We start from the raw sequence: 24,493 nt of genomic DNA, 5'->3' as shown, positions 1-24,493 counted from the left end.
TTAACCTTACTAATAAGAAATAGTCAATAGAATCCTATTTCTTACATTTCAAGTTTGCTACCAGGATAGCACAATATCAATAATAATAGGCAATGGATTTCATTTGGGGGAATATTATATCAGGAAGAAAGCATGAAATATTACCAATATCTTCTCTGGAAAATCTATTTATTGGCTTTGTGGTATCTAACATTGTATTTTCTAAACTTCAGAACTGAAAGCTAATACATAATTGGCTTTGTAGTAAAGCTTTGAAGAGTGAAATAAAGACTCACACTCAAGTTTCTGCTTATATTTCTTTCTTGCCTACTCCTTCTGTCACTCTGTCATTTAATTCATTTTTTTCAGAGGAACAATCAAAAGCAAACTATGTTACACCCACTCCTTGGCCTCCTGTACTCCATATAGCATTATTTATTGAGCACTCTTGGTGTGCTTGGCATAACAGACAACAGAAAGGAAGTGAAGGCTCTTCCCTAAGGGTTTGCTGATTCAATTAGAAAGCCATTTACAAAGATAACTTGAAACCTCAGACACAGAAATCTACCTTTTATTCCAGTGTTAAAAATGACTTGAAATCTTTTTTCATATTGGGATGTTTGTCAGTACTCCTTCCATTCCTCTCACAGCATCCAGTGGGCTCTCCGTGCTTGATGCAGACAAAAAGATAGAACCCAAATGCAGTTGAAAAGGTGAATGACTGCAGATGGCCTTGAAACCACCATCATAATCTGCACAAAAAGTGGCCTGACCCTCAATCTTTCCTCCACATTGACCTCTCCAAGGATAGAGTCCATTCATCGAAGAAGGGAATCTTTAGGGACCATTCGCCTTGGTTTTTTTTTTTTGAGAGAGAGAAATTACGTTTTTCAGATGTCAGCTGTAACTCTTATGTGATCAAAAAGATTGCAAACAAGAGCTTTACAAACCAAACACAGTATTACAGTAGTTTCTGGATAACTCCATGAATTTGACAGGTACAGCATGTGCTTTCCCTCACAGATTGTTATACTCTGAGAATGTAAGCTTATCCAAGACCACGTGGCTTTGATGGCACTGACTGGCTGAGTGGCCTCATGCAAGCCAGGTAACCACTCTGCCTCATTTTCCCCCAAATCAAAATGAAATCTTAGATGATGAGACCAAATGTGTGGTCCCCACACTTTATCTTTTAAGATTATATTTATAATAGGAGTGCTGACATAGATTTGCTGTATTTCATTTTCCTGTGTAAAGACATTAAAAGTTAAAACAACTACCACCTACTAGTACCATCGTTTCCTGAAAGAAAACACATTTTAGCATTGAAAAGTTGAGAAGAACACAGTAAGTGATCATCCTTTAAAGCAAATAAGTTTAGCTGTTTGATAAATTCACTGCATGAGCCTTATTTTTTTTTGGTCCCATTAGCAAATGAAAATTTCCTCGGGAATGGATACACCTCCACAGAACACCATTAGGCTTGATCTGCATGGCTCCTTCCAACTGTACCATTTTAAGCACTACTGGAACTTACAAATAAGTAAATAAATAAAATGTCAACTGGAGATGTATCACCTTCTACTTTGTTACAGTGGAAGCGTTAATGTTTTCCAGTGCCCAGCTAACTAGAATGTGGAAAGCGCTGCCAACCACTTTATACTACCTCCACCCAAAATAGTAGATCTGCTTCACTCCATTAAATTGTCACTGCTTTCGGCTGCAGTGACTCTTCTAATTAGGAGTGAATCTAGCAACAAGGAAATCAAAGAAAAAGAAATGGAGAAGATATCAAAGGGACAGGGGAATATAAAAGCAAAACAAAAGCCTTTTTGCAAGGCTAAATTGATGATTTTGCCCAAAATACAAAAGTAAAAGAAAGGATTTACAGCATGAAGAATGTAAAACAATTCAGTTAAATTATTCAGTATTGTTACAGTAGTGGTGCCGCAGCCCAAGTTTCATTGTATAAATTAAACACAGTTGGCCCTTCATATACATGGATTCCATATCCACAGATTCAACGAACCTGGATGGAAAGGCCTATGATGGTTGCATCTATATTGAACATGTACATTATTCCCTCAACAATACAGTATAACAACCATGTACATAGGATTTACATTTTATTAGAGATGATTTAAAGTATACGGGAGGATGTGCACAGGTTATAAGCAAATACTATGCCATTTTATACAAGGGACTAGAGCATTGGCAGATTTCGGTATCTGCCAGGGATCCTGGAACCAATCCCCCGTGGAGTCCAAGGGATGACTGTACACAGTCTGTTCTCTGAGATTGTACTTGGTTTCCATGATAGCTTTTTTAAGTCCTCACAGATTGGAAATATAAATATGGAAATTTATGGTTATCAATATTTTGAGCCAAATTCTAAGAGAAGGGGTTTGGACTGAGGTCTAAAAGTGCTCAACTGAAATGGAGCCACCGAGAGACAAGTTTAGGCTTGGAGGCACATGTGAGAAGGTGACAAATAGAGTTTCTCACGTTGGGAGGCTTGTGGATTTCCCTTCTTGTTTCCTTTGGCCGTGCGAGGCAAGAGGCTGGCTTTGGCATTCATTGCTTTAAACGCACAATCACTTTGACATGAGATCTGATCCCTGGTTCCTTTCAGGGCTCATTTTGTAGTAAATCTGATTTTAGAATGAGGTAGGTCTTTTAGAAAATGGCCCTTTCCTTGAGAGAGATCTCTTTCAAGCTCATGAGACTCCACCCCTTCCTTTTCTTGCTTGCCGCATACCAGCCTGGCTGAGGAGGCAAAAATAGCTTAATTTATTTCAACTATGTAAATGCTCAAATTTACGGTTCAGTATTTCAGCAGTAGTATGAATCTTAGAGATATTTCTAATAAAATCATTACTCCCTTTTTACATATGTAAGAGAAATTCAGCGGCTTCTCCAACTTCATTCACTCGTCAGAACCCTGATGAGAACTGTGATCTGATTTCCAGGTCAACGTTGGACCCCTGTGATCAATTGCATCTCCCCATGAATCTCTAGAATTTGAGTATCAGCAGGTATACAGATAATTCTATGTATGAAACATGCAAAGGTCCATTGACTGATAAGCCCTTCAGATATACCCTGAAGCAAGTTTTTAAGGACAGAGAAATGTGGCCTAATTTATAACAAGATCTTTGTTTAGTAATTGGGTTAGGCAAGATCAATGCAAGTTGAAAATGGTGAATGCCAGGAAGAAATCAGAGGAATTCTGTAGCTACTTGAAACTTTCATTTTCTAAAAATTATGTCAAGATTAAACTAACTAAATATCTTTGTGTCCCCCCAAGTCTTACACTCCACCTAACTTGATTTTCTTTATTTTTTTAAGGTAATGTACGTTTTGAGGCTTTGTGGTGTATTTGGTTCAACAGCCAAGATAAATGAAAGGAGGACTCCTCCTTAAGGGTCTGCTGATGTAATTAGAGAAAGCCACCTTGAGGGGTGATTTTTCTATGGCTCTGACGAGTCTGATTGACTGCCTATCAAGACTACCGATCTTCAGAATGGCTAGTGGTGATATGTCATGTTGACCTCTTTTAATCTATCTCTGTACATTAGGCACATGCAGGATAGTCTAGGGTGGAAAAAGGAAATGGGGCCTTTGAGGTAATACAGATGGAAGAGATGAGGTTTGGTGACTGGGAAATTAAAAGGATGGGATATTATCCAGTGCACCCAAATATCCATGTTTTTTCAGCCCATCAGAACAAATGAGGTCACATAAGATCAAAACTGGAATCTCACAGGCTACAACCGTCCCACCCCACCTTCTCACCTGAGAATTCCAATCTTGTACAAAGTTACTCCTACACCCCAGGTATTTGGAAGTCCAAAATAAGTGGTTTATATGTTCTCTTGAATCAGTAGGACCAGCTACTCAATACAAGCTGCTGCCACTCTGAGCTACACTTGGGACCCCAGTGGCCTGCACTACCTAGAGCTACACAGCTCCACGGGCTGTGGATCCTAAAGAAATTCCAAGTTTAGTGCGATATCTCTTTCCCTTACCACAGAACTTTTTCCTTCCCAGATCACACACAGCCAAGATAGCTAGTTGAGGGCACTTCCAGGTACCAGTTGTCATGCTGGTAAAACCACACCCCTGTTGTTCTCTGGTTCTATTGCTGAATCACTCTGTTTATACCAGGCTCTAAATATCTTCATAAAGAATTCTTTTTCCTCAGGAAGCTTCAGTCCCTCTCTACAACTTGGTTTCCATTGGTCTCTTCTACAATTTTGCATAGATGTCTGAATAACTGACATAAATTAGGCATATAGTTCAAGCCTCTACCCACCTTCTCCACCCAAGAGGCCTCTTAACCTTCATGTAAATTCCTAGAGAGAGGGCTCACCTATTTCCTCCTGGCAGGTGTATTCAAGTCTCAGCTACACAAGAGATGCTGAAGTAACAACAAATTAATCATTGAAGACAAACGTGAACAATAGAGAAAAGTCAAAGACTAATATAGTCAGTGCCCCTGAGGCTGAAATGAGATTTATCTGTTGTCTGCACTGAACATCTAGCCGTGTAGTTTCCTATGGTTGCAAAATGAATTTGGAAATCTGAATTAATCAAGAACCACTGATCTAAGCAATATGATTTTTCTCTCATTTTAGTGTACTTATGTCTTCTAAAGTGACAGGATTATTTATCTGGTATTTTCTGTGCTTGTTTCAATTAAAAATAGAAACATTTCAAATAGGTAATCACTTTAGGTTAAAAATAGGAGAGAAAGAAAAAGGAGAAAGAAGGAAAGAAACAGAGAGAGAGAGACAGAAGGAGAAAGAATCTCGCCTTTTGGATCTATAGTTCTCAAGCTGAAGTGCACATTTTTAAAAATGCCCAGGCCCACCCTGGACTAATTAAGTCAGAATCTCTTCAGATTGGGCCTGGTCATCTTTTTTTCTCTATGTATACGTGTATATTTTTAAAGCTTCCCCAGGAAATTCAACTATGCATCAGAGAATTACCGTTCTAGGGGAAGTACCAGGAGGGGGATGTTCGCAGACTTGCTTTACTGCCATCTTTGAAAAGTCAGACTTTCTTATGTAATACCGAAGAGAATCAACCTAGGTCAATTATTGTACTAGAGAAAGTCATCGGGGGAAATTATCTTCTTTCCAATGGCTGCATAAAGATTTCTTGTAAAACAGCTAATGTAACTGAGAATAAAACATTTCCTAAGTGAAGGGATATATGCATTATTATTATGACTCAGGATACTTAGATAATTAAGAAGTAGCACTTTTGTTGACATTTAAGTACATCAAGAAGAAAACTTGCTGAACCAGAAATGTCAATGAGTAAGAGGTTTTTAAAAAAATTGACTTTGGCAGGTATTTTCTTCACAAAACTATATCTTTCCTAGGAGAGAATTTTCAATTCATTTGGCTCTATTTATAAGCATGTTTGATTCCATCATCACCCTCAGACCAACAAAGCAGGAAAAAATGTTAAAATTCTGTACGGAGGTCAACAAGACCTTAAATCTGCAACTTGAAACCACAAGCTTGCAAAATATGGCATTTGAAGTTGTTCTTTGGGAATGTATAAGTAATATGGGTTTCAAATGAAAACTAAAACAAGACAGATAGTCGTGGATGTGCATTTTCATGTCTCTGTTCCAACATTCATAATAATGTAAAGTATCATATTCAAAGAATTCAGTAGATCCCAATAAATAATCATTTCCTCTTCTTTCTTGGATTTTCATAAGAAATCTTTGAGGCAATTTTGAGATTCTAAATCCTGTTTAGCAATGACAGATTTTAAAAACAAAATCCAAATGGGATATAATTTCCAGGAGAAGTGTTTCATTTGTTCAATCCTTACTCATCCTGCATAGAGTAAAGAGATCATGTGACAACTTTGGGTTTTAAAGGGTTGTAACTGACATAATAGACTTGCTTTCTGAAATAGAAACGTTACTGTTATCGGGCCTTGCTGTTGGCTGCAAGAAACACATTTGCTTCGATAGAAATGGCCCCTTGTTATTTCTTTAAATGCATGCTCTGTTATGTGGAAGAAGGCATTTTGAAAGGCAGTCCGTGTCTTGAAGAGTTGTTTTTAAAATAGTGTCAGGCTATACTGGACAGACAAGCATTGATGCTGAAGATGCTACCACCAGAGAAAAATGTATGCAAATGGAAGCTTACCAGCAGAAGAAAGAGTTCTGAAGGGCAAGGCTAGTGTGCCTGTTTAGGGAGGCAAGTTAGATGTCTGTGGTATGCTGCAAGGAACTCTGGGGAAGTCTGCCCATGTGTTTGTCATGTCTCCCCCCTGCCCAGAGCCCTCCGCTGGTTTCCCGTCTCACCAGGGATAAATGCTGAAGTCCTCAAAGGACTCTACAACATCTGACTATAAGATCACACGGATAGGAGCACACTGCACATGCTCACGCATGCACGCACACACACACACACACACACACACACACACTACACACCTCCTCCTGCGGCAGTTCCCACCACTCTCTTTGTTTCTCTATTCTCCAGCCACACTTGCCTTCCCAGAAGGCACCAAGTCCATGCCTGTCTCAGAGTCTGCTCTTTCAGTTGCCTCTACCCTCCTCTATCTTCCTACTGGCTTTATTTTTCTCCATAGTTCTTATCACCTTTGGACACACTGTTTGATTTACTTGTGTTTTTGTTTATGTCCATCTGCCCTTGCTAGAATTTAAGCACTGTGAAAGCAGAGGGTTTTAGTTTTGTTCACTGTTGTCTTCCCAGTACCTCAAACAGTGTCTGGAGCTTAGTAAATGCTCAGTCAATGTTTGACGCACAAGTAAAGGCTTTTCATCTTACTCTTTATCTAATATCCATTCCTAGACATCTGGTCCCAGTGATTCCGTGGAATCTCGTCTCACTTTATGTCAACTTTTATCCAAGGAAACATCATCAGATCCATCATCAATAAAGAGAATGTAGTAAGTGTCTAAAGATAGGCGGCTCAGGGCTAAGTGTAATATGTCTTGTCCAGTCCTTCCACAACATCATATTCTCCTCGTGCTTCCCTTCTCCTTCCCTTGTCTTCACCATGAGCCACAGTGTAGCTGACGTTACTCAGTGACTGTGAAGCAGTGGGCAGGGAATCCTTTGTGGATGAAGACCTTGATCCGTTCCTCCTTCAGGAGCTGCTGTCCTTCCCTTGACAAAAATGAGGCTCTGCCTGTGCCCTCAGGATGGCAGTGTGTGCCAGCCCCAGTGAGTCATTCAGCACATGATGACACTGTTTATACACTCACACTCGTTGTCACCATTAATGAGAGGATCCTGCAGTGCTGGTGTCCTACCAGCAAGGTCAAGGCAGTGATAGGAAGAGTCAGATTTGGACATCAGCAGAGTAAGATACCCCCCTGCTCCCTGTGAGGTTGATTTCTGAAAACAAAACAAAACAAAACCCACTGTTTTGCTGCTAATTGAATTGCACAGCTCCCTGGGAGGGATAACTATGTGAGTCCTCGTCGCCACCACTTTCCTCTAAGGGCGTTTTCAATCTTCTTTCGAAGAGGTTGGGGAGGGAAGGGGGAGCAGGCCTAGGAGGCTAGGTGGGTCAAAGGCCAACCTAACCAAGCACAAAAGTAGGTAGAATGCTGGGAGGCCGCAGTGTCCCGACAGCACCAGCTGTGCCCTCAGTGTCTCCCAACACAAGGCAGACAGAGAGAGTAGCAGCAGCAGCTTCGCAATCAGACAGACTTTGGTTCAAATCCTGGCCTTTGCCAATCCGTAGCTGTGTGACTCTCATCAAAGTACCTAAACTGTGTATTTCATTATCTGTAAAATGAGAGTAATACCTACCACGCAAGATCCCTGTAAGGATTAAGTGATACCATTCATGTTAAGTATTTACCACAGTTACTGGCACATACAAGTTCACAGTAAAAGGCAACTCCCCAGAACCAGATAAGACCTGGATCATCCTTTATGAATATTGGAGAGATTTATAGAATGAATCATGATTCTTCTTGCTAGAGTCTCTATGTTGCCAACCCAAGGAACTTTGGGAAATTAACAGCTAAACTAAGGTTCTTTGCTCTATCTTGTTGTGTGTGTGTGTGTGTGTGTTTGTATGTGTATGTGAGAGAGAGTGAGAAACAGGGAGACAGAAAGAGGGAGACAAAAAGAGAGAGAGACAGAGAGCTGTATACCAAGCATGACAGAGGAGATTATAAAAAAACAAACATGCTTTGCCTTGCGGTGCCGTGAGAACTAATATCAATTGTTAACTTGAGTGCATTAGAAGAACTTCTCTCTATTTCTTTATCTTGGCTTTAGAATAAATATTTGATAAAACCAGGGCAATTTTCTTAGTAACTTTTCTTGGGCCTTTTAAAACAAATGTATATAAGCATTTTTAAATCTATCAAACATGTATTCAGAACATTTTCCAACATTAAAAAGAAAAAAGATCAGTTTTGTTCAGATACTTTAGGTTCTGGAAATAAGCTATTTCCTGTCCACTTTGACACAAAAACATTCCTTTTAGCTTTTTAAGAATACAGTCCCTTGTTGAGATGTTGGCTTCCTGGTTTTGGGCCTGAATTCTTATCATTTCTAAACTCTTAATTTTTATTCAACACTTAGAATTCAAGCAAAATGACAGTGAGGGAGTTTGTAAAATATGAAACTCCTGGATGAAAAGAAAAAATCGATTGTTTCCAAGATTATAATAACAATAATAATTAAAACCAAACTGAAGATTTATTCTGTGCCAGGCACTATTCCAAACGCTTTACATTGTAAATTCATTTAATCCTCATGATAATTTTTTAGGGGAAGATACTATTCTCCTTCACATTTTAGGACACACTGAGGTGTGCAGGGGTTAGTTAACTTGCACAACATCGTGCAGTTAGTAAGTATATTCCACAGTCTGAATATATTGCCTTCTACAAATAGAATAGTAAATTTTGTTTCTCATGGAAAAGGAAAATGAGGCTTAGAGGGGCCCAGAGATTTGCCCATGGTACATAGCTAGTGAGGGCAGAGGAAGGACTCAAACTTAGGAAAATCTGAATCCAAAGCTTGGAGTCCTTATATATACACTTTACAACTGTTTTTCAATATTCAGACAAACCATCAGAACAATTTACATAAACATTTCATCAAACATTCCTTCTCATAGAGTTCGAAAGGACATTAGAAGTTCACTTGTCTAACCATCCACCCAATGTACACATCATTTTCTAGAACAGACTTGACCAATGGTTACCCAGCTTCTGCTTTCTCCATCCATCCCCCAGGAACACAGATGGTCCATTACTGAATCACCCTGCTGGTTGGAAGTTTTCTTATACTGAGCTGCTGTGCTGTGACCTAATTTTATGTGTTTCATAATTTGTGGAGTCCTTTGGTACTGAGCTGGCACTACATTGAATCATGTATCTTTAGGAAAATAGAGTTAGAAGTTGCTATACAATGGTGTCCCACAGCTAACCAATCATGAAGCTTGGAACCCTTAGGTAAAAGATGTCCTGGTCACCCTTGGCATATTGTACAGACATGAACTCATCTCACTTCTAAGCACACAGGCAGCATCTGAGCAGAACCAAAGCCCTTGGTTGAACTCTAGTCCAGCAGACATTGTATTAATAGGCAAAAAAAGAAATTTGGGACTAGATTTGGGTTTGGAATTTAGAGACTTTTGCTGGAATTAGAAACAATTCTAATCACATGAATTCAAATCAAATACAAAGAGATTCTCAAGTTGGAAGAACCTAATATATTTACAAGTGTTTATGTGTGTGTGTTTTTAATGAGCATTTACTGGGTAGTTATTTGAGAAACAGTGTAGCTCCATAAAAAGCCACAGGTTTTGCAGTTAGGCAGCCTTGGGCACAGATCCCAGCTTTGTCATTTTTGAGCTAGGTAAGCTGGGTAATTAATAACCTCTCTAAGACTTGGTTTTCTGATCTATAAATAGGAGCAATAATACATATTATAGGTAATAATGGGACCACTGTGATGGTTAAGAGGTATAATGTGTATAAAGTATGTAGCATACTCACTGGCACATAGTTAGCACTCAGTCCATGGTAGTTATTATTACAGTGGCTATTCATTCACTTACTCAAAAAGTAAAATTTATTGAGTTCCATATAGTAGAAGTATACATCCAAGCTTCATGCCCTAGGCACTGAAGGTACAGTACTAAAAAGATAGAGACAGCCCCTGACTTCCCAGAACTTGCAGTCTAGCTGGGAAAACAGATACTAAACAAGTAATAAAAATGAAGAATGAGTTATTAGAGGGGAAGCATAGCAAAGTATGGGGATGCAAAACTTTGTCTGAGGGTTAGGGAAGGGGTCCCTGAAGAAGATTATGAGCCCTGAGGGAAAAGTCGCAACAGACAGATGGGGGGTGGAGATGGGTGGACAGCATGTCCCAGGCAAGGGAACACATGGTACACACAAGGCCAAGAAGTGAGAGAGCAGGAATGCGTGGGGAAGCAAAGATCAGTAAAGTCCCAGAGAGATTGACAGACAGGTGGGAGCAGACTGAGACCAAATTGTGAAGGACCTTGTATAAGCCACATTAAAGAGTTTGTTTTGGTTTTATCCTAACATCAATGGAAGCCTTTGAAAGCTTTTATTGGGATGGCGGTGGGGGGGGGTGGGGGGCGGGCAACATAATCATATTCGGCTTTAGCATAATAAAGATGAGCAAGATTTCGTCCTTGGTATGGAGACAGTTATAATCTCATGGTGAAAGAGGTTCAAGGGGAGGAAAGGAGTCACAGTTAAAGAAGGTCCAGGAAGAAAAATGCTCTTAGGTACAAAGTTCTAGGTGAGGTTTTTTTTGTTTTTTTTTTTAAGATTGGCGCCTGAGCTAGCAACTGTTGCCAATCTTTTTTTTTTTCTGCTTTTTCTCCCCAAAGCCCCCCAGTACATAGTTGTATATATTTTAGTTGTGGGTCCTTCTAGTTGTGGCATGTGGGACGCCGCCTCAACGTGGCCTGATGAGCAGTGCCATGACCGCACCCAGGTTCTGAACCAGCAAAACCCTGGGCTGCCGAGGCAGAGTGCGCGAACTCAACCACTCGGCCACGCGGCGGCCTCTCTAGGTGAGATTTTTAAAACAGGGAGCAACCCCATCTAGCTGCTATGGCGTTTGAGACAGATCTTAAAATGGACACCCTTTGCGTTAGGAGAGCGGATGGTGGCGAGGGCACTCGCCTTCTTGGATACTCCAAGAAATAAGATCAGTGGCCATCCTCTTAAGGTGTCCCCAGCTTGTGTCAACTGGTTCTACATTTCCCTTCGTCCCACCATTCATATTTCAGAGCCCCTTTGAGAGAAAACTCTGCCACCCTTATGCAGCCCCTTTAACCCATGTTCTGCAAATTTCAAATTATTACCACGTGTTAGACCCTCCTCTGTTCTTCCGAGGTTGTTTCCAGCTGGATGTCTATGTCAGCTTAGAGCTTTGCAGAGCGCTTGCTATACACCCCCTCCAGCTGTGAACTTTTTACCTGTGCTTCACTGCAGTGTCTACATGATTATTGAGAAGTTAAAACAGTACAGGAAATACTACATCATCCCACTGGCATTACCAGTTAAATCGCCGAGTGTCTGGGCCTTATGAGGTTGAGCCATTTATTATAAATGCCACATCACAGTTGCAGCAACTTTCTGTTTCCTTTGAGTCATTCTATGTAACACACACCAAGGCAGAAAAGTACCCTGCTCCAACCCCTCCCGAACTTTTTATTTACTTTATCTTAATTGATTAACTATATGAAAAGAATGTCAAATCAGGAGAATTTTTTTAATACGATTACTAAAATAGTCATTTTCCTTTTAAGTAAACTTTTTCCTTTAAACATTGCCAAAACTTTTCTCTCACAACGTGATGGTTTCCTTTTTGTTATGAGACTTAGATTCAGTGAAGTCCTGTGCTGAATAGAGCTTTCACATTAAACATCTGATTCACCTTACTTGGAACATGGCAGGTTTTCAGTAAGCGTGTCTCACCCTGCTTTAAAGAGCCCTCTGTTCCCAGGGGTTAAATAACTGGTCAGGTTACACTTTAGATTTGTTGTTTTCAGTTAGAGTTATTGTTACTATGGGCGATCGGTTAGTCAATCAGAAAGTGTCCTTTGTGTGTAATTATGAAGCTGTGCTGCTCCTAAGCAACAGGAACCCCAGATAAAGTGAAAAGCAAAGGCTTTTGCTCATTGAGAATTACTAGAAAAAGGAGAGGGAAGTGGATTTTTCTTCATTTTCTTACACTTATATATATGGGGTATATTTTTATTGAGCAATGTTAATTTGATATTTCTTCCTAACACAGAGAAAAATTAGGAAATGGGGAAAAAGGAAGAGCAGGAAGTGAGAAGGAAAAACAGAGAAAGGAAGGAAAGAAGGGAAGTTTTGTTTGAAATGTAAATTACCTGAAAATATTTCTTTTGAAATTCTGAATTACAAGTTTTTATACCTTTCATCTGTAAAGAAAGTGGCTTGTCTTTAGGATTTGTGGATTCTCTATTCTTTATTCATGCCATGACATCCAGATGTCAAAACTGGTGGTAGACACCTGTATTCCAAGAAAACAAATCTGGTTTCAGTTTTTTTGCTGCATTTGAACAACTGATGCACTTAGCAGGAAACTACATTTATCTTTTCAAACTTGCTTTCCACTTTTACATTTTCCTCTTCTGATGACATTGTTCAGAAAGAGGGACGTGTGTTAAATGGCTTTGCTGAGTCCAGCTCATTAAAACCAGCTGTCAGTCACCCTTCACATGCGCATCCTATCTGTGAACTTCTGTCCTTCACCCAACTGTTGAAATCACACCATCTCTTCATCCAGAAAATCCAGAGGGAAAGAACAATCCAAGCAGACAACTTCTTGTAATCTAAAGAACAGCTATCGATCCGCTTAAAACAAACTCAGAGCATTTCTAAGTGAATCCTTTATGTGAACACTTCCTTGGGAATTCAACAACCTAGCAGAGAAGTTCCTTAATGAGAAATTATGGAGCAAATAATTATTGTTCCAAAATCGACAGATACACAGGGCACAGTTGCCTCTTCATTTCAGTTCCTTTCATCTACGCATCTGTATATATTTCAGATCCAGAATAACCTGGGAATCAAGATGGCTGACTCCAGGTCAAACTTCTTGTGAGACCCACAAATCACTTTACTTCTTGGGGTCTCAGTTTCCCCTTCCATGACACTGAAAAATGCTACTTTAGACTATCCTCATGAAAAACGGATTATGATATTCAACAAACAGATATGGATTGTCCATTCTCTGAGCTACTGCTTTATCACAGTTTTGAAAGGAATAACTTGTTTGGATCCCAGACACAAGACTACCATCAGTAAACTAAAGCTTAGCAGCGATTGTAAAAGAGGTGATTTTATTTCCACAGAACCCTAATTTTCTCCCAGGGAGTAATAACATTGAATATGGCACTTCAGCCTTTAAAAAGAGGGCCTCAGCTTTAACGAATTGCAGCAAATTTATACTCATGAAAGAAGTGCGATGCCGTGTAATTTTCACTTAAATCCCCATTTTTTTCTCATTAGGTCTTCTCATTTAGATTGGGGCCTCTGTGCATGCACTAATGTTTCCCATTGAAATGTAAAATGGTTATCTGGGTGATTTTGTGCTGTGTAATAATGTAAATAGTGATATTTTCTAAATTAAATTAGGATATATGGTCTGAAAAGTCCAGATCGACTTACAGAGACACAGGAACAAAAATTTATAATTGAAGGGAGATATGCTAAATAGCACAAGAGCAGGTTCCAGATCTATTGAATTCTCTTTGGGATAATGGAATATCACTGGCTCATCGTAGTCTAAAGTGTACTAGCTTTCTCCAAAAATTTCAACTTCATGTTTTGTCTACTTATAATTGTGCCAGAAAATTTAGTCACACATTTATCTAATCATTGCCTCTATAAAAATGGCCATTATCATGACGGAATCATTTTACAGAACTATTTTAAACTTCAGCCTATAAAGTTCCTGCCTCACTTGACCACTTCAGCTCATTGCTTCAGCCATGGTGAAGACACCACATGAAGCTCTTTCCTTCCTCCATGCCTTTGTTCATGCTGTTCCCTCTGCCTGAAGTCCCCTCCGCCTTCCCTCCTGGCTTTATTCAACCCACTAGTCCCAGCTCATTGATCATCTCCTTCAGCAGGGTTCAATGTTAGGTCCCCATAACACCTTTTAGCATATTTCTCTTTGAGCCCTTATCACATTGATAATCCTGTCTCTCTCATGGAATTGTCAGAAGCCCTAGAGCTATCTATCCATCTTCAAGTCTTTAGTTACTAAGAGAACGTCTATCCCATGGTAAGCTCACAATAAATGTTTTTGAAATATATGAAAGGAGGTAGTCTTATCTATTTCTATGTTTTTACATAATGTGGACTTCTTTTTGCTTTTCTTGATCTTATAATTCACCATAAAGCGTATGCAGAGAACATGGAAGTAGAGGATTAGAAAATCTGGATCAGGGCCTGCAAAGAGACAAGCACTGAGCTAAAATCCAGATTGATTGTTTTCCTAATGTTGCTTTTTATTACCACGCAGCTTTCATCTTATGACCCAGTGCTATTATCAGGTATAAATTTAAAGTGATTTAAGAAATTTCATCATCTATTTTAGTCATAGTTTTGCAGAGTCACCATCTTGGGCACATGAATGTCTGTGACAAAGAGAGTCAAGTCGAGAGTCCCAATCTCCCACTTACTGACCTACTCTAGGTAAATTGCCTAGACTCTCTGTGCCCCAAGTTCCTCCTGTGAAATGCGATAGTCGTGTCTACTTCACAGTGTTGTAGGAAATACACGAATTCCTGTTCTGTAAAGGGCTTGACATGGGACTTGGCAGTAGGTCACACTATAAGTGGAATCTGGAACTTTTGGATGATAACTCAGTGGGGCAGGAAATAGTCTGGCAGCCAGGTGGGCAGAGTTCTACTAGAAAGAATTGAGTACTGCTTAAATCAAGTACCTCAAAGAGGCAATCTCGCCCGTGTTGAAAACTGCTTGGACTTATGGCCCCTCAATGCTTTCTGCTCTGGGGATAAGATGAAAGGTTCTCGTCTGAGGATGACTGCAGTGTTGGCCAGCATGCCCAGAGGCATGGCATCCCCAGCCCTCCCTACATCATCTTAAGCTTGGAATTAATCAGAAAAAAGAAAAACAGTATGTAATTTTGGTCCCAAGATCCACCCATTAAAGGCATGTGATACTACACCTCTGACCCTTACTTGAAACTTTACTGACTCTGACACAGATTTAAGATAGAATTTTTAGTGAATTTCCTGAAATGATTCCCCGCCGTGCAAATTAAAAGAGATTATGAAAGGACTACTAGAAGAAAGGATAACTTGCTTCGAAAAGTGTTAACTGCCTGATATTAAAACAGAGACCTGGAAAATTAGACACAGAACAGTATTACTGTCCAGTATGATAATGGATGTTCCTGAGAAACCACTCTGAGTCATGTAAAAAAAAAAAAAAAAAACATGGCTAAGTCATGTTCAATATCATTCTTTTCCAAAGGAAGGGAAATATGAAATACACTTTAAGGAAGATTTCTGTTCAAAAGTTTTGATTTCAGTGGTCTGCGGAGTTTACTTATGTGGAACACCTCATCCTCTGCCAAAGCCAAATAAATGAAGTGTCGCCGTATTTAGAGAATAAGGAAAGTGGAACATTTGTTGTAATAATGTTAATCTTTTTTTTATACTTGTTAAGAACAACTATAAAGCTGGCTTTTTTTCCCCAAAAAGATTATGGAGGAGAAAGCTCAACTATACTGTGAGCTTCTTGAGGAACAGAAGCATTTTATTTTCGTTTACCAGGTCTAGATCAGGACCTGGCGCTCAGAGGTTGTTTGTTTCGGGATAGAGAAATGGATAGATGCTGGGGAGCATGATGCTCATGGATGTGTAACTGATTCTATGAATTACAAAAAGCCAAATCAAGTTCTAGTCTCACTTCTGCAACTATCGATTTGGGGCAAAGCTTTCACATCTCTGAGCTTCATTTCCCTCATCTGTAAAATGAAGAGGTTGGACTAGATAATTTTATAAAGCCCCTCCCAATTCCAAAAGCCTATGATTTTATAGAAAAAAAAATCAGCTATTTTATGCATCTGACATAATTGAAAGCCTCAACTAAGTGATGTAGATCAATACACCAAATAGCAAATTTCACTTGCAGGACATTGGTATTCTTGGAATACAGTTAGCATCCTTTTGGCTTTGTCTAAAGCATATACTATGCAGCCAAAATGGCTTGTCCACTTTTTCTTTTTTTTTTTGGAATGAAAAGATTTGTGCCTCCCACATGTAGGGCTTGGTGTATTGTGAACGGTAGCCTACACATACGCAAATGAGAACTGGGAAGATAATTAAATCTGAGGTGGAAATAGAGTAGACTTGTGAATGAACAGAGGAAGTATGTTTCTCTGGAAGCCAAGATGTCAAAGATACATTTGACTGGTACTGTACACTTTTAGCTTTCATGTAAATCAGTATTTAGCAGCTTCAAATGTTCTAACTCTGCATTTCTGAGGAATCCATTGTATATATTAACTGTGGAGATGTCAGGCATTTTAAATTCCAAAGTTATAGAGATTCATGGACATGCGTGATGCTATACTTCAAGAATTGAATGGTCAAAATGCACTTTACTTTTGAGCTAAAAGTAAGAACAAAACAGATTCATTTCTAAGACTTTGTCTCTAAACCTGGGCTTCTATTTTTTCTTTTTCCTCAGAAAGTAACCATGAAACTAAAACAGGGAAAATGCAACTAAAGGATTCTGAAATGCTTCTTTACTGCATACTTTTCCAATGGCTCAGTTTTGGCAAACTAGCTCCAGACCCTACCACTATCCAAGCTCCCACTGTCCTTCTTATGACTCACACTCACACTTGAGTGCTAAAAGGCTGCTCTGTGGCTGCAGGGATGCTCCGTCAGAACAAACATAAGCTGAAAGCGCACCCAAAAGTCATTTGGTCCAATCCTCTTGTATTACATAGATGGAAACTGAGGTCCCGGGAGGTGACGTTATTCACACAAAGTAACACAGCAAGTCACACAAGTCTCTTGATTTCTAAGCATTGCTCTTTTCATAGCCACATTGATCCCAGCAAATAACATCAAACAAGAGAACCAGACCCTTGAAAAGCAACAACAACAGGGTTATAGCACTATTACTTTTTTCATATGAGCATCTTTCACCTTCTCACATTGTTGCTTTTGTCTTGTCAGTTTCTTGTAAAAAGATGACTTACTGCTTGGAAATTCAACTTGGCATTTTCTTTAGACAAAGTGATCTTTTAAATGTAGCCAACATTTCTTTTGGAGTATGACTCCATTTCACATAACACATCCTAAGATTGATGTTTACTAAGTTGGTTGTTTAAATCATGTTCAGAGCTTGGTTACATGGGCTGTTTCTTTGTCTCTCTCTCTCCCTCTCTCTCCTTTTTCTTTGTGCTTCACACAAAAGGATGGGGCCCCCAGGATCATCTGGAAATGGATCAGTGTATTCATGTGTGAGCTTTACAAAGCACTGGAGCAAAGGTGTCATTAAATGTTAGAAGTCATTCAATCACACCCACCTCTTAATACAAAGTAAAGAGGAAAAAGGCTCTGTATGGTAACCATCCATAAAGCTTTATGTATTCATTCACCTCCTACTTCTTGTAGGAGCTGGCTCCCTGTTTTGCTTCTCTCTCCCTTAGAGGAGGTTTGAGATTAGCTTTGTTTTTCTGAATCTGACCTTAATACTAAGCTCTTGTTTAGGGCTGAAAGTAACTAAAGTAATAGATTCTTAAAAGAGAGCTTCTGGGTTTAATTCTGATTGTGTTTCCTTTCGAATGACGGAGGTTTTCCTATGTATCCATGATGCTTCCATGGGCTTGGCGAGAGAAAAGAATGACTCTTATCCCCAAAAAAGGGAATTGTCTACTCTTAAGTATGTTTCTAGCAGCCTTTTCTAGATATTAAATGTAAAAGTCATTTGAGGGAGGTTTCAATGTGTCAGTATCCTGTTTGTCTTGAAATGTAAATGGAATTTATGCGAGTTTTGAAGCAGATGCCATCTGCTGGATAGTTAAGAAATTGTAACCAAAAATAATGTGAACACAAAACAGATGGCACAGTATACCTTAATGAACGCACTGATTGCTAATTTAAGTGAATAGTACTTCCCAGGCCCCAGGTAGAGTGCCGTGTCCCTAACTTAGGCTACGATCTAAATGTTTACATTTAATTTTTTCTAATCTGAATAAAGATATCCCTTCCTATTCATATGCAGTGCTAGATCCCCCAAATTCATCTAGTTTGCAGTCATGAGAACAAATGCAAAATAAGTGCTCATCTTCAGAGAAAGGATAACTTTGCAATAATGCATTTGGGAGCCCCAAAAATTAAAACCAGAGATAATATAAGAGGAAATGGAAAGACAGAAACAGAGATGAAATAGGGTTATGTAGGAATAAAGGCTAAGTATATCAAATTAAAACCACATGTAAGACATAAATATGGGCTAAACAGCTAATTCTTTCTCCAAGGGACCCTTTAAAAGGATTGATGTCTACCTAACACCCCCACACTCCCCACACTGCTCCCTCATTAGAAGAGCCCAGGGATGAAGCAGACACTTCTTAAATTACACAACCTCCCTTAGAAATTGTATATTACAGTCACATTCTACATAACTCCTATTGATGCTGGATCCCAGCGTGGCTCTTCCTCTCTACGAGCAGGTTCTTTCACATTTTGAGAACTCAGTTTCTTCTTTTGTTAAATATTACTTGATGAGTTTTACTGTCCTAGTGAGCTATTAAAAAAAGAATCAGGATGCAAATTAATAGTATATCCATAAACAGAAGCCCCTCCCCCGAAATATCTCCGTCTAGAGTTACAACTTGGAATTAGAACACTGACAAAGAAGAGTCTGTGAAAGTGCTCTTTCTCCACTAGTAGAAAAACATCCTAAGAAGTGAGAAATTTCAGAACTCCAATCTGCCTCTGGCTAGGAAGCCCTATGGGGAGTCTGCAGAGAAGATACAGTGAGAGACCCATACATTGCTATAAGATTGTTCATTTGTCTTCTCCCAATAGAAAATAAAGCAGTAAAACACACTCTATAAATTTCTTACATGAAGAGCCCTCAAAATGAGGGCACCCAAGTTGTCAGTGCCTTCTCCATTTGTGAGTCACAGATACACATGTATGGCTCAAAGGAGGGAAGGAGCAGACAAAATACCAAACAGATGAAGAGAGAAAGAAAAGATGTTTCCAAACACATTAATTGTTAGCCCACATGACTTACTGGTATGTTAATGTCTCACATCAGCCACTGCTAATGAGAATGTTGCCCCTTATTTCCCTTTTAGTTTATAAATGGAGTAGCATTATGTAATCACCCTAATGAGGTAATAGAAACATAAGTACACAGGAAAATTTGATAGGGTTTTCTCCTAATTCATCCTCTGCTGTGTTGGTTACCCCTTATCCCATTAACTCTCCCTCTTCCCTCCTCACTCCCCCCAAACTGGCTGAGTCTCCAGTCCCAAAGGACGTATTGTTGGCTATTATTTATAATAAGTCTCTCTCCTCTTGGCAGGATATAGAACAGCTGTTGGTCTATTCTCTGCCACAAAGACCAACTTCCCTCTTTTGCCCTGGATGATTGGAAGAAAGTCGGGGAGAAGAGCAATTTATAGTTGTGTTACAGCACCTCTATTTTCTTTTATGTTTATTTATATTGCTTCCATTTCTGTCTGGGATTTCTGAGATAATCAAGATCACTCTGCTAACAGAATTCTCATTTGGGAAGGCTCTGATGGCAGTTGATGGTGTTTCTCTTCATTGAGTCAGACATTTCAGAACTCCAGGTTGGAGGAAGTGGTGAACATTTCTCCTGTGAGAGTTTGAGAATCAATGTTGTTGTTGTTGTTGTTGTTGTTTCCTTATGAACTGATGAATGTGTTCTACGTTGCATGACAATAAATGACTTTGTATTTCTCAGAAGAAGGCACCTGTCTTCATCAACTTTCTCTTACCAAAACGTAGCACAGTCCATGCTCAGTAAATGTTTGGTGAGTGAACTGAGTGGAGTACTGAGTAGGGTTCTGGTTTGTTCTCCATTAGGTGTCAACTATTCTGACAGACCAGCCCTTAAGTCTCATCCCAGACTTCAGGCCAAGCAAGCCCCGTTACCTGAGGTGGGGCTTTTTTCTGAGATCTTTTGTCTTGGATTATTTTTGGCTCCAGACCTCATCCTAGGTAAAGAAGTGCAGCGACACAGTGTTTCAAAATCTAGGACAGGCACTGAGTCTTCAGAGAGACCTGAGCACCTCCAAAAAAGAATGTGGAGAGAATTTCTCTGTTCTTTTAGGGGTTGAAGGAAACTTGCGAAGTGGGAAATTGGTCTGAGACCCCAGACCCAGAAAAGATCCAAGTGGCTTTGACACTAGGTATCGATGTGACATAAGACAAGACAGTCTCTGGTGGACAGAAAGGAATGACAGTCCAACACTATGGTTTCTCCTCAAGACAACTGTTTGGAACTGAGACAGGTTGGCTGCTGGTCAAGGCCACGTTTAGTAAAGACTGGGCAGAAGCAGAGAGGAGTAGTAAAATCTGAGGTATTGTGTGGCAAAGAGGAGATTGATTTCTGATTCCTTTATTTATTTCCATATGAAAATAACTTAGCAAGTGTTAATAATGGCACATTTCCTCCATAGTCTAACCAGGCTCCTTCTTGGAGAATTGGAAAGCTGACTATTTCTTTGTGGTGGGTGCCGTTTTGTAATGATCTGTGTTCCTAATTGTGTCATAAGCATCCTGATGGACTTGACTCTTGTAGTTTTTGTGATACTCTCCAGCCCACCCAATGAACACTTAACAAATGTTCCTGACAGACACCCAAGGAATATATGTGATTGAAGAGGATACGAGGTGCGAAAGCCCCTGAGATGTCTGGCTTTATCGTAACTTTCAGCATTTTGCAGGCAACATGGAAGAAAGAATACTAACAGCTGTGGTTTATAGAGTGCTTATAATATGACAGGCACAGTGGTCATCACTTTACATATACTGTTTTATTTTATCTCATAATCTGGTTCCTAAAGGGAATTTTTGCAGAGATAAAATGTCACAATGCTCACTTTTGCCCAGTTGTGAGCCAGGCCTTCAGAACTGGAAAAGGAATCTGGTCAGGTGACATCAGAGCATAGCTAAGCTTTCTCAGGACAAGGAGAGACACGGGCCTAATTCACAGTTAGATCCAGTAAACTTGGCCCTTTCTCTGCTCTCCACCTATCTCTCTGGTTATCCTGATGCCTCCTGAGTAGTTGCTCATTAACTCAAATACATTTTACTTGGTGGTCTTTCAGGCATTGTAGGAGATGGAGAGCCAGGAGAGCCTTCATAGGAAATTGTTGAAATCCTTGGTAAGAGCCACTATTAAGGTGTGCATCACATTAAATAATGTACTGGTTAAGGACTGTGATCTGGAGTCAGGCCGCCTGAGTTCAAATGCCACACCAGAGCTATAACTTTGAGTCAACCTCTCTGTGCCTCAATTTCACTGTCTATAAAATATGTAGAATAATACCTGCTTCAAAGAATTCTTATTAGGTATTAAATGAGATGAGGCATGTAAAGTACTTAAAACAATATCTGGTATTTAATAAATATTGGCCTCTATTATTACTAATAATATAATATATGCCTCTTTTTTCCCCAAAAGATATGAGGGCTAATTGAGAGGACCTTTAATATTTTTTGTATCTAGCACAATGCTTGGCACATCGTAGATTCTGGATAAATATTGGCTGGTTAGATGGCTGGCTGGATGAAGGAATTTAAGTTTATGTGGATAAAGGCACTACAAAAGACCTCATTCTTTCCAGATCCCTTCCCAGAAAGTCATGCCTTACATGTTACCCAAAGGAAATCACCATGACACTAAACCAACTTGCAACACTCAGCAGGCAGTATCTTAGGTCCAACTAGACATTTAGACTCACAAGACTACTATACACCACACTTGACATCAGTCTACTCAGAAAGATATAGGATAGGAACTATAGCTTGTCAATAGAGCGGCATCAGGCATTCTTCTGTAATTAGAGCCCTACCAGCTCAGGCGCAAGATGATGGAATCCATTTTGGGCAGGTGAAGGAACTGCCTTTGCTTAAAAGCCTTATATCCCAGAGCAGTCAATAACTCTTGTAACAACTCCAAAGAAACAGCTTGCAGGGTCCTCTCAAGGGACATTCTAGTTACGAGAATTGCTGCACTCAGGGAAGTCCAAAGCATGGCATTCCCATCAGGTATTTACAGTTCATTTGTAGTTTCCCCCAGTCCAGATGCAGTCTACCAACAAGGGGTCATTTTCACCATATGCAATGTTGCCTAGTAACATAGTTGACACATACCATCTTTATCTGTTTCCAGGGAAACCAAGCTAAGAAGTTAACCAAAGGTCAGATTCTCATGCAAAAGGGAAAGAGTTTTTGTTAACTCTTTGCCCACACCATCTAAATAGTTACCTACAACATAGCCTGAGAAGCCTATCCAATGTCCTTATGAAGAACACATTCTTACATCTCATACCTGCCGCAAATATTTCCCAAAGTGGAATAATATAGGTATGGCCACATCCACCATTCTGCAGTCTCCCTCCAACCACCAAGAGTCAAGCTGAGTGATCCTTGACACCATGCCTGCTTTCCACATTGTCTCCACTGCCCCCAATCCATAGTCTCATCCTTCAAAGCCCAAGCATAGGTAGCTCTCCAACACCTGCACTCACCTTTATAAATACACAAGAAATTTCAGTTTCCTGGTGTCATCTTAAAAGATTATCCCAGCCCAGGAGCCACACCACTAAGGATCTTTTGAATTTTGCCCTTCCTCACAGAGTTGTTGTGAGGATAAAAGGAGATTAAAGAGGTAAAGAGTTGAAAGGACCATAGTAAAAATCTAAGGTGGCTTTACTGCTCAGAGAGTGGGAGTAAATTCTAAACACAGTTGAAAGGCCTCAGATCCACTTAAGTGGGAAGCACAGAGAAGTCATGACTTCCTTGACTTAAATTATTAGTGATGATAACCATCTTTACTATAAGTAGTTAGGGAGATTTTTTTGGCCAATGGGAACCACTAAGCTATCAGATCGTTTCACCTTTTAAGCAGCTACAAATTGGTAGAGAGTTTGGTTACTACCAACTTGCCTTAGTAAAAGGATTAAGTACTCCATTATTTCACTGCCCAAATGATAATAATAGTTTCTAATTATTAAATTATTACTGTGTGCCAGAGACTGTGCAAAGTGCTTTATTTACACTCTCTTATTTAATCAATATTACTAACTCTATCTTTCAGCAGAAACCAAAGCTCGGAGAGATTACAGGACTTGCCCAAGGTCACTCAACTGTACTTGGCAGAGCCAGGAGCTAGGTCATGTTTAGCATTAGTCCAAATCCTATGTTCTGTGTTCCATGATATCTTCATGGAGATGGCTTATGAATTCTGCATTATTTCCATTAAGCCAAGCTGTAAATGCAGTGGGAACAGATTTCACATTGCTTTAAAAAATCACTTTGACCTTCTTTTATGAAAGAAAAGAAAAAAAAGACTTTATTGAAAGAGGAAAGAGAGTTGCATCAATAGTTGCAGCAACAACATGACCTAGGTTTAGATGAAAATATATATGAGACAAAGGAAAATCCTCATTTTATTTAAATTTCTTTTCTCTTCTCTATTTTATATCATTACCTATTCTAAAATGGAGCTTATAATACAAATGATCAAAAAAGGGTGTAAAATACAATGGGGAGTAAAGAAAAATAGAAGATAGCATGCAGATTCTGAAGTCACCGCTCTGCAACTAGTCCTGTCAGAGTCCATTCAAAAGAATGATAATTACAACTCATTATCTACCATGAAGACGAGCTATTAAATAATATAAGAATGGGTTCCAAATCGATGAAATCCTATTTGAGATATTAGAAGCATCACTAGTTCATTATAGTGGAAAGTTTAATAGCTTTTCCAAAAAATTTCAGCTACATGTTTTGTCTACTTCTAATGTACTTGAACATGTATTCCTGCCGAAAAGAAAAATTAAACTAAATTCTTCCACAATGGCTAGCACGTTTCTACTTTTGTTTGATTAATTCACAGAGCTGTGCAAGGAAACAATTTGCAACTGGCAAGAAAAATTCTAAATTGGGCCATTTAATTGTCAAATAAATGTTAGAATTTTCATGGAGAGTGGGGAGAAATGTAGACATGTCAGTATTTTGAACTCATAAATGGGTATTTTCTTGTAGGTCATGCCAATCTAAGATAAGATTTAAAAAGAAAAAAGAAAAACTGGTCTGTCAGATGAAATAAGTTTTTCTTTAGGAAACTTGAAGAAATTCATTCAATCATATAATTTTTCAATGAAGGAAAATGTAATAAAATTTTATAATTCACTTTATTTTCTCCAAC

At 39.2% G+C, this 24,493-nt stretch overlaps 1 protein-coding gene and 1 long non-coding RNA gene across 6 annotated transcripts in view; one reads left to right on the top strand and one right to left on the bottom strand.

The window, feature by feature from the left end:
* Positions 1 to 24,493, bottom strand: part of LOC139083828 (uncharacterized) — a 127,773-nt gene that overhangs the window by 5,945 nt on the left and 97,335 nt on the right. For 2 of the 4 annotated variants that reach the window (XR_011540793.1, XR_011540795.1), the window contains 2 exons: positions 12,391 to 12,533; positions 548 to 649 (listed from right to left, as the gene is read on the bottom strand). The exons of 1 other annotated variant lie outside the window; for it this stretch is intronic. This is a non-coding gene — a long non-coding RNA (uncharacterized lncRNA). The remainder of the gene's footprint in view (positions 1 to 547; positions 650 to 12,390; positions 12,534 to 24,493) is intronic. One more of the 4 variants, XR_011540792.1, reaches the window with a different exon arrangement.
* Positions 1 to 24,493, top strand: part of MAML2 (mastermind like transcriptional coactivator 2) — a 334,322-nt gene that overhangs the window by 250,189 nt on the left and 59,640 nt on the right. The gene's annotated exons all lie outside the window — the stretch shown is intronic.

The sequence above is a fragment of the Equus przewalskii genome, chromosome 6, assembly GCF_037783145.1.
Source record: "Equus przewalskii isolate Varuska chromosome 6, EquPr2, whole genome shotgun sequence".
Lineage (NCBI taxonomy): Eukaryota > Metazoa > Chordata > Mammalia > Perissodactyla > Equidae > Equus > Equus przewalskii.
Note: the sequence above shows the minus strand (reverse complement) of the source record. Positions and strands in the feature narration are given on the sequence as shown.